At 44.0% G+C, this 10,750-nt stretch overlaps 1 long non-coding RNA gene across 1 annotated transcript; it reads right to left on the bottom strand.

The window, feature by feature from the left end:
• Positions 1-486: 486 nt before the first annotated feature.
• Positions 487-8,836, bottom strand: LOC129387680 (uncharacterized). The gene is made up of 3 exons (XR_008614868.2): positions 8,751-8,836; positions 3,898-3,973; positions 487-705 (listed from the first exon to the last, which is right to left on the bottom strand). It is a non-coding gene; the product is annotated as an uncharacterized lncRNA (long non-coding RNA).
• Between the last annotated feature and the right edge of the window lie 1,914 nt (positions 8,837-10,750).

The raw sequence follows: 10,750 nt of genomic DNA on the forward strand, positions 1-10,750 counted from the left end.
CACTCTCATGGGGCACTGTGGGCGTTATATAAGTTTCTCGCAAGTGACTTCCGTACTTCTGCGTTGGTACAGTGACGATGCCGGCCGAATAGGTGAGTGAGCAATTAAGAGCCATCTGTGTATGGGGGTCGCAGAGAATGAAGAGAAGTGTGGACGGGAAGACGCAAAGGCCTATCAGGTGGATGGCGAACGTAACGTCGCGGCGTCCTTATGCCTGAATGGGGTATGTGAACAAATGTAAGACTTCCAATGTCCCATGAGGTGCTGAACTTTTTCAACTGTTCTAGCCTCATAGCCTAGATAAGCATTGATAATCTCAGAACATCGATTAAAAACAAAAGGTGTCAACCACTGTGAAACAAGAATGTTTAGCAGTGACACAAAAGAGGTAAATATCGGACGGAACCGGGCGTACATGCATACCGAGAATCGAAGGAACAATTGCGGCACGAGTGCGCATGCGCAGTCGGCATGCTGAAATGAGTGTTTCTGTTATACAATAATCGTAGCTTTATTTGAACTGTATAATTGTGGTACAGCAAATGACAGGTCTTCCGCTTTGGTTGACGTCTATGCGGCAGTATCACTGGCACTTTCAGAATAATCGTAATCACTTAAGTCGTAGCAGGTGCCATTCGCGTTGTTATCAACATAAATACATGTGCAGTTTTCTTCACTGCACGTGTAATTGTTGTATGAGCCACACTGAAAAAAAAGATCGACAGTAAATTATTTAATAAAAAGGGACCCAGAGTAACCAAGTTTCCGTGTAAATATTTAGTCCTAGTTCACCAGTATAATAAAGGCAAACACACGGTCTTGCCATTGTCGTAGATTAGGAGTTTCAAAATCTCTTGGCACTCGTTTAGAGTGAAGGGATGCTTTTGCTACTGCGAAACTTGCGAATTAAGGCAGCACGTTCTCTCGGAAACTAAAACTGCTTGAGAATGCAGGAGGATTGACGGAATGCACAACACTACATAGCACAGGAAGTCTACTATGATTTAGAGAGATGGTGCTTCTGAATCTCTACCGGGCTAGTCGTTGTTAGTTAGATAGGGCCCGGCACAGAGCCAGTGTCACAGTCACAAGATAAAGCCGAGAGCGTATACTGAGTGCAAAGGGTGCATCTGTCCGCATTAAAAAAAAAAACCTTATAAATCAGTGAAACACAGTTTCATTTGCTTTAAAAGTAAATGTAATTTTATTTGTTATTATTTCTTCTGAAGAATACTTGCAGACACTATATATGTGAGTGTGATTTAGATACGCACAGTCTCACCTTCCCCCCTCCGCACCAATCCCTTTCCCAGCCCCACCAACACTTATGGCGCCACCTTCAGGCCCATACCTATCTTACTCCCGCACGTCTTGCCCTCTTCCACCCCGGGACGCACTCGCCGGCTTGCCGCTTATGTGACGGCTCCCGCGCCGATTACGTTCACGTCCTATTCTCCTGTCCGGCACACTTGCCCCCTGCCTCTTGGCGCCTAAGCAATCTGCAGCAGTGGGAGGCTGCTTTGTCCAGCACCGAGCCGGATATCCAACTCCGGCTGGTGAACTGGGCGGAGGACGTCGCGACTAGGCATGGCCTGGACGCCACAACCGGCAGCCTGAAGGCCGCCCACAACGCTGCTTTTTAATTTTTTAATTTGTTTTTACTTTTGGCCTTCTCATCAATAAAAGTTTTTCACCACCACCACCACTTTTGCAAGGGTATCAGCGCTCTGCTCTCAGGTTAGGAGAATTTTTCGATCGTTACCGCCTTACTTTAAGAATTGTGAAACACTTACTATCTTGCACCCTCAATTTTCCACTTAACTACTTGAACCTACTTGGCGGTTGTCGTGAATTTCAAGCGGCCAAGATATATTCTACATCTCTATTGACATTTGACACTCCAGCAGCAGCAGAAACAATGAGCATGAAAGAAAGATGTTGTCTTACAGATTTATGCAATATTTGCTTACAACTAACCAAGTGCAGAAGGATGACATGCGAGAAGGCAGAGGATATTCATAAACGGCGGGTCACAGGACATCCTATAATTTTGAAGTACTTCAGCGTTTTCGTTTCGCGCGATACGTGATACGTTACCATGATACCTGATGCATGGTGCAAATGAATGTGCCACCTATCAGCGGAACCGAAATGACTATGCCATGAGATCAACTACGTATATTACCGTTATCATGTACCGCACCAGGGTAGGGAAGTAAATAATTGGTGCAGTGAAGTATCGCCATACCGGACCACTCCACCTCAGCAACGCACTGATAACGCTAAATGTGGCTGGGGTGCTATTCTAGTACGTAGAAATTAAAGCTCTCTCGTCGCTCGGTGGTGGCTTTCTTTTCTTTAGGCCTAATCCCGTCAAAAGGAAAAGAAGAAACGTGCTATGATCGTGACTTGAGGTAACGCCCGAAAGCTGATTTTGTTATTTATTTCTGACTGCAACGGGCGATAGTTAGGTATGAAGGGCAAACACGGATCGAAGTCGGTTGTCTGAACGTCCCATTATTTTCCCGCGGTCATCGTGTTACGGTAAGCGGAAGAAACCTGCGGCTTAGGGTGCTCATGCATGCTGCGCACGTCGCTGTAACATATCACGTGAAGGATCGATTTAATGATGCGATTATGATGCCTGTATACGTTGTTCTTCCTACACATTCTGCGTCCGGGACGCACTGTCAGAGACGCCTTAATGAACGCCTGAAAGAGTACAACAACAATGTGCATAATACCGTAAAAGGGCATCTTGTAATCCACTGTAGACATTGCGACCGCAGGGCCTGTCACCCTGAGTTCGCTTGAACACAGGTTTTAAGTAAACATAGCAACCAACCAACGCGTGAAACCATCGAAGCAGCGCATATCGTCAGGTCAAAACACACATGCGTCAGTAGCCCCTCCTTATTGATTTCGTCTGTCATTCTTAGCGGGGGGGGGGGGGGGGGGTGGGGGGGGGGGGAGGGGGTAGGCTGATTATATTTATCTCCGTTGTTCAGTGTCGTATGTATGAGTGACTGTCTTAGAATCTATGAATGTTTTTTTTTTTGTTCTCTTGTCGTTTGGAGCTGCTATACATCCCTCGTTTCAAGCAAAAAACTTCAGTTGCAAGACAGCGCTTGTCCGTGTCGTGTCTCCCTCCTAGTCCCTGTCAAAATACGCGCTGTTCTCTTTAAAGTGGCTTACCAACTCGCCCGAAAGTCCGTTTTAATGATGTAAAGTGCCACAAGCTTTTAATAAAACTTCGCAATAACCATTAGCAAATATTTATTAACTTCTGTTATACAATTCTCATTCGACCTATTTTTTTTCTTCACCGAGTTGGTTTAACTTAGTGCAACTTGATCTACTGGGAACACGTTGACAAAGTGCAATGCTTATGGAAAGCCGCTGCGAGAACCTTTCTGGGAATTGTGGAACCACGGACAAGCGACTTTTTACTTTAATCTTTATGTACCGAAAATTTTAAGAGAAGCTATCGCATAAGCTGCATTCACCCCAATCGCAATCATTGATCTATGCTTGGCAAGGAACACAGTCACTACTGCCCCTGTATATTACCGACGGTGACCGCTAAGGACGATTTATATAGATGAACATTTATGTTAAAGCTGCATTGGTGCTGCCATTTGTTACAGCCAAGTCGGAATGTTGCAAATTTGAAGAAATTGTCGCCTATTAACCTATCAAGTCGGGAGCAATGATGTTATTCCGAATGCACTTCACCCAATTTTTATTATCATTAGCGATTTTACCATGATATCTAAAGGCTAAAGTTTAAATTAAAGGCTACTAGTGCTTCAAGAATGCAGCGTGAGTAATAAGCAAAGCACACTTCGCACCACTCTTCGCACCACTCAACGCAGCGATTCCCTCCCAAGAGCTTACCTGCGATTTACATTCTTTAAGATCCCAATCATCCCGGGATTGTGGAAGGTTTCCCGGTTGTCCGAAGCACAGAATGCTAAGAAAAATTATTACCATTATTAGGATATGGAAGTGGGACGCGCTCACACAAGATGAAACAGTTCAAACATATTTGTTTTACTATTTATTTAAGCATTAATTTCTGCCGGGCTGTACTTCAGGGCCCTAGGCAAGAATAGGTTCACGATAACAAATGCTGCAACAATGTAACACACACTTTTCAACACAAAAAATATTTACAAAACAAAGAAAAATTATGGGTTTTTAAGTTCCAAAACTAGTTCCTGATTATGAGGCATGCCGTAGTGGGGGACTCCGGAAATTTCTACCACCTAGCGCTCTGTAACGTGCACATAAATCTAAGTACGCGGGTGTTTTGGTATTTCGTCCCCTTAACACAACAAAGACAATGTGTGCGCAACCCAAACATGACAAATCAAATAAATGACAGTCAAAAGGACACTCTGAGGAATGCACATTGTGAATATAAAATAAAAAAAAAACACAAGTTATACAACACATACCAAGCATTAAATCAAGTAACGCGATTTGAATGAATGCTACCAAATGTAAGGAAAATTAAATAACTAAATCAAAAGCACCGAAATGAACAATAAAATTTATGGAACATGCAGTAATGATCAAATAAAGTAACGCAAGAGCATTTGGCAAAGTTCTGTGGTGCCTAATATTAAAATGTAAATAGCGATTATATAAAATGACACCAGAATGGGAAATAACAGTCGCTTTTTTCTATTTGCTTCAAACGATAAATCGAATGTTTTCCTTTGACTGTCCCAGGAGATAGAACATACTATTTAGGGTTAGTGCGGTAGAAAGAGTTTATTTCTGATGGTGTTTGTTTAACATGCGTACTCGTTGATTTTGTCGTGAAGGTAAGAAGGTGCAGCACGACTACTTACTAGTTCCACGAGCATGATTTGTCCGACGCGTAACATGTCATGATACAACTGGTATTATAGTTTGAGCCTCTTGCCATGCTACCACGTTTTAGCAGTGTGCGAAAGCTGTGATGCCCCTATCTGCCAGTTCTAACTGCTTAAAATAAGCAGAACTGACTTTCTTTGTAGGCTTTCTAATTTTGCTGTGGTAGTAGCTCTCCAAGGGTCCCATGCAGAGGCTGTGTATTATAATACTGGTCGAATAAATTATTTATACGCCCAATGTTTATCTCATAGTCCAATGACCCAGAGTTCATCTTAGGTTACGTCACAGCGTGAACATCTTTTCTTTCACATAGGTTTCGTGTTCATTACACCGTAGTCTCACATCCTAATGACTCCCATGTACTCATTTATGTACAACACTCAAAGCTTGGTTAGCAGAACTGCATGTGAACTTTCTTGTTTTTTTGTGTTACTCTCATCGCATTGGTGTCTCAGATATTCAGAGATATCTTCCACGTGGAGCAACAGTCCTCTATTTCGGTCAGTGCATCAATAATAAGCGCTCATATCGTTCGCATGAAATTTATTGAAAGACAACGCAGTCGTGTATGGAAAGCCGCATATTAAAGGATATGTATTACTAAATCATTTATTAAGAGCTCGAACATAAGAGAACCCAGAACCAATCCCGAAGAGATTCCGCACTTGAATGTGATAGAACAAAACGTAGCGCCATGTAGTGTATGTTGGCACTCTGGCGTCAGCACAATAGGTAGATTTCAGTCCATGCAAGCAAGGATTCCTTTATTAAGCTGTCTACGCATATGCTATCTGATATGTTTGCAGCAGCAGCGGAATCCGAATCTATGCTCGCTCTTGTGCTACGGCATTCTCCCCGCTTTTTTGAAGATGCCAACCAGCAGCGTAAGGACAAAGATAAAGAGAGAGTAAATTGCCACACTTGCGGTGGATGGTAGCCTTCGGTGGGAATGAATCGACAACAGGGGCAAAAAAATTCGCTTCCCTCTTTAATTAATCAACGGTTGTTTCTGCAAAATGCATTTTTTCACTCTATGGCAACATGCTGGTGTGCCTGGTGTGCCTTGGAATGAATCTTACAACTTGAATATTGCATGACGCCGGAAGGTCTACATTTAGAAAATGGGTAGTCATAATGTTAGGACCGGGCATAGGAGCCGATTATTACCGTAGACATGCCCACCAGCTGCGTCAAAGAAGTCGTGAATTTAATTCTGCACGTGAATACGCGAAACTGCGCTCTGCAGCGGCACCTCAACGATCGCGAACATGCCCAACTGTGTACAATTTCGCCGATGCTTACCACGCTAGCTCCACCGCGAAGTCTGAATGTAATAACGCAAGATTGACTGAGTACACTTGACTCTGGTTCAGTTTTGTACAGCACCGGATATATTTTCTATGATTTTGTTTTGTCATTGAAGAGCAGGAAATACCCAGTGTGGCATACCAGCGATTATGCGGGGGTTCGGTAGTGGGTTTTGAATGCTGTTCCATCAGCACATCATGCCGATGGTCTACCCATTGCAACATAAACTATTCAGTGACCTAATTTGGCAAGAGGGATTAGTAGAGGACAAACGGATATATCGGAAACTGGGTGATGTTACCACAATCGCATTGAAATGTTCTTGTTGTGCTAGCTTTCATAGGGTACTTTATACACTTTACTGGGGCTCTGTTTGTATGTTTCTATTTATTTGCACCTATGAGTGTATCCGAATGTTATGCTGCCTACTCGGGTCATGGGGTAGTCCGTGGTGAAATGGGTAATGTCACGGGCAGCTGTGCTTAGGGAACACGGTTCGGCACCTACCATCGGACATGCTTGGGTCACTGAATATGAGGCAATGTGAACTCGTATATACGTGCTGTGCTTCAACGATCTGCCTTCACGCGAAAATTTGTCCCTGTACATCGGGGAGTAGGTGGGTAACGCTATTCTAAGCAACTCTTTGTTGCCGACGTGGTGTACTGTGCATATGACACCCGGCTTGTACTGGCCTCCAATGAACCTCTTCGACGCCAAATCGGGTGATTGGATGTGTCCGTATAGGCGTGCTGCTTTTCAATGAACGTGTTTAAGTCTATCTTGGGATCTCAGGTCACCAGGCATGTGACACAGGGAATTTGCCGCTCTAAAATGACCAATATTATCCTTTAAATTTCGTTGATGCTGAGCAAAAATATGCTGAGCAGAAGGGTTTCTCAAGGACAGCGAGCCGACGTATTATCTGGGTGCGCCACGAATGCAGTGGGTATGGGGTGCTTTTTGATGAACACGTTTCACGCCAACGCTTTAGCGAGCTGCGCTAAGAATGAGCCGGGTATGTGCCGGTCTTTAAAGCACCTTTCGCGAAATTTGGTCACTATATATGTGCCACTGAGCGTGCGGCAAGGGAGGGCAACAATTCTCAGCGTTCGCAGGCACCGGCATGAAACACTTTTGTCGCAGGCCATGGTCAGATTTCTCGGCAGTGCCATTAGATGTCGCTCCGTGCCCAGAAAAAAGAAGCGCGAGAGAGGAGTTTGGTTGCCGTGATACGCGTTTCTCCCCGTTCTCTCGTACCGGCTTGCCATGCATTTGGGAGGCCATACGTAGGCTTCGCGGTGGCAGCGGAGCTAGATTCATACATAAGACGCGCTTCATACATGTGTCGTTTCAACAGTGGCAAGACGTTGTATTGTCATATTGTTTCAATGCTAACACATTATCGTCGACAATTATTGTGACAATAGTTCTGCCGCATATTTTTCAAGTACATTAGAATGCCTGTCTGCCTGCGTTCAGTGTCTTTCCGTACATTTCTCGAGTATTATCGAAATGAAAACGACAAGGGCATCTGAAAAGCAAATCGCCGTTGTGTGCGTCATCTATTAGTGGCTTCAGGTGGTCATGTTTTCAAAAAAAGTTCAACCTTCCGTGTTGCCTGTGTGGCTTTGTCCCGGAAACAACATTTATGTCGTCTTCCGGCTTGCAGCGATATTTCATATTCCCGAAATATCCTCTATTCCGACTGAATAACGCATTCTGCCAACAGCCGCGGCGTCTGTTAACTGTACAAATGTTTCCGCGGATGTTGTTAGTGTAATATACATTTATTCAGTCTGCCTTTAAGCTTTTCCACACATCATAGATGTGCGAACATGTCTCGTTAGCTGAAAGCAGCGTTGCGGTCTGTACAATATGAGTGGTCTTGCTTGAAGAAACGTGATTTTACGGAAAGCTTTTGCGAGTGAATTCCTATTTATGTTTAAAAGGATATTGCTTTTCTTAATGCTTCTGTCGAAATTTTTATTAATAACTAAGGAAAGAAGCATTTTTAGTGTTTTCGACCTGTTAAGGCAGGAACTCTCTCTTCAGAATAGCACAAAACACATCTGTCTTTACTGGGAGAAAGCCCAGTCCTCTTGCAGTTTTTTTTAATTGATTGCGGCGTTTCAAGAAATACAGCTTCCTTACGCGGTTCCCTTCTCCAGGTGAATCATAGCCTTCTTCACTTACGGAAGAACGAAAAGTCCTCGTTTTGAATGCGCCAACCCTCAAAAACTCTGAATTGTCTAGGTTATTTCGCACTGGTGGCTACCGTGTACTAAGTGAAATGCGCAATTAAGAATGGCATCCTAATGTCTTCGGGTGTAATATGATCCCTTTGCATGGCGCAGTGTACCTACTTACGCCCCGCTAGTGCATTACAGAGAATGTGACGAAACAGAGCAACGGGTTTGGTCTAGTAATGTCTGCATAAAAGTACTCGCACCAGAAGCTGCTGCCATTCCGAAAGAAGAAAGGCGACAATGTAGTTAAAAACTCTGGTGAGGCTAGATGCACTCGCACAAAATTTTATGAAGCGGAATGTTACTTACAATCCATGAAGTATCACTGCAGCAAAAACTGCCAATCGCAAAGCTTTGTAGGCATTCATTGTTAAAAAAAGACACCGTTGATTTCAGTGAAGCGTATGTAGCAATGACCTACGTCGGCAGTTTTATACCCTGGAATAGGATAGCTTCACGCGGCGCATGCGCTGTTCTGCTTTGGTCTTCTGACGACCCGCTGCTACACTTACGTCAAAACTGACACACACACACACACACACACACACACACACACACACACACACACACACACACACACACACACACACACACACACACACACACACACACACACACACACACACACACACACACACACACACACACACACACACACACACACACGCACGCACGCACACACACACACACGCACACACACGCACGCACACACGCACACACACACGCACACACAAACACAGACATAGACGGATGACGCCTGTTTTTGAGAAAACGTGTTTACACAACGTTCAGGAGAACTAAAAGAGCTGCGTTTTCTGATGTTTATTCTCTGCCGTCGTCTGTCATGAAGGCGCTTTACGGAAATATAACTACAATAATTTTATTTGTTTCAGGCACCGATCTATCTACGTGTAAGGAAGCATACAGACGTGTTTCAATGAACCTAGCACTTCTTTTCCGAGCTCAGTGCACTTTATTTACAAAGAAAACTAAAAAGAAATGTTATGTGGTTTCTAGAAAATAATAAAACATCCAGTTACAATTTATTTTTGGCGCTTTGCACAAAGTAAATGCAGACAGCAGAAAGAAAAATCTTTTCGATCGAGAACTTCCGGGGTACTTGTACCCTACTAGTAGTGCGACATTGGTTACAAGCAGCACTATATCATTTTACTAATTAACACGGCGTTTATCCTGACAGAACATGTGAAAAATATATCAGTGAGGAGATACAAAGCACCAATAAAAGAAACTGAAGAAAAGATATTTCTTACGAAATTGTATAATGGGCGCACCAGTAAGGAGTGAACAACATTGTACTATTTCTACAAGTTCAGTAGAAACTGGATAACGTACTTTACTCTAATACTCACATAACCGAATAGCTCTTGCCCAATGGGTGGTTAATAATGAAGGTTACGTCATCACGTCGCTGTTGCTTTACTATTCTTGTCCCCGCGGGCACCTGGTTACAGTCTAGCACGATTGGCCGGTAGCGGGCATAGTGCGAAGAAAGCTGGATATAGTGCGATTGGAGGCAGCTATGAGCGTGTAAGAAGCCCGTATAAGCGGGTGGGAGCTCCATAATTACACTGCCATCGGTGTCGCTTCAAGGGTCATTTTCCGTCCTCATCATTGCACCGTCGTCTTAATCGTTACATCGTCCTAATCAAGTCGTCGTCATCATACTATTGTCATCCCTGCTGGCTCTTGGCTACAGTCTTGGACGGTGGGCGGGCATCGGACTTAGTTCAAACAAACATTGTATATTGTAACATCGTAATCGAGGCGGCCCGTGGTGGCACGTGATTTACGTAAGCGCGGACTTGAGACCCAACACCGGCGTTTCGTTGCGGTATGCCGTCATCTTCTTTCCGTCGTTGTCAAAGTGTCGCCGTCGTTCCATTGTCGTTCTGCAGTCGTGCTCGTTTCATTGTTATGATATCGTCCTCGTTGTTCCGCTGTCGCCATGCTATTATTGTCATTCCTTTGTCGTCAAGCCGTCGTCGCTATTCCCTAGTCGTCAGTCCACCTTCGTCATCCGATTGTGGTCGTCGCATTGTTGACCCGTCGACGTAGTCTTAGAGTTGATCGATCTGCGTGTAGTTTTTAGTGGCTGAAGGGCCAGATACGGCCAATAAGCACCATGCACGTAGTGGTGAAGGGGCCAACGTATGGTCAATAATATGAAGAAAGTGGCTACAAATGGCCGTTTAATTTGGCTCTAGAAACGCTAGAAATCCCTCGCTGTAACGTGCACAAGGTATATACGCAATAAAATAATGACAATCATTTGTAATGTGTGCTAT

This window comes from Dermacentor andersoni, chromosome 3, assembly GCF_023375885.2.
Source record: "Dermacentor andersoni chromosome 3, qqDerAnde1_hic_scaffold, whole genome shotgun sequence".
In the NCBI taxonomy this organism is placed as follows: Eukaryota; Metazoa; Arthropoda; class Arachnida; order Ixodida; family Ixodidae; genus Dermacentor; species Dermacentor andersoni.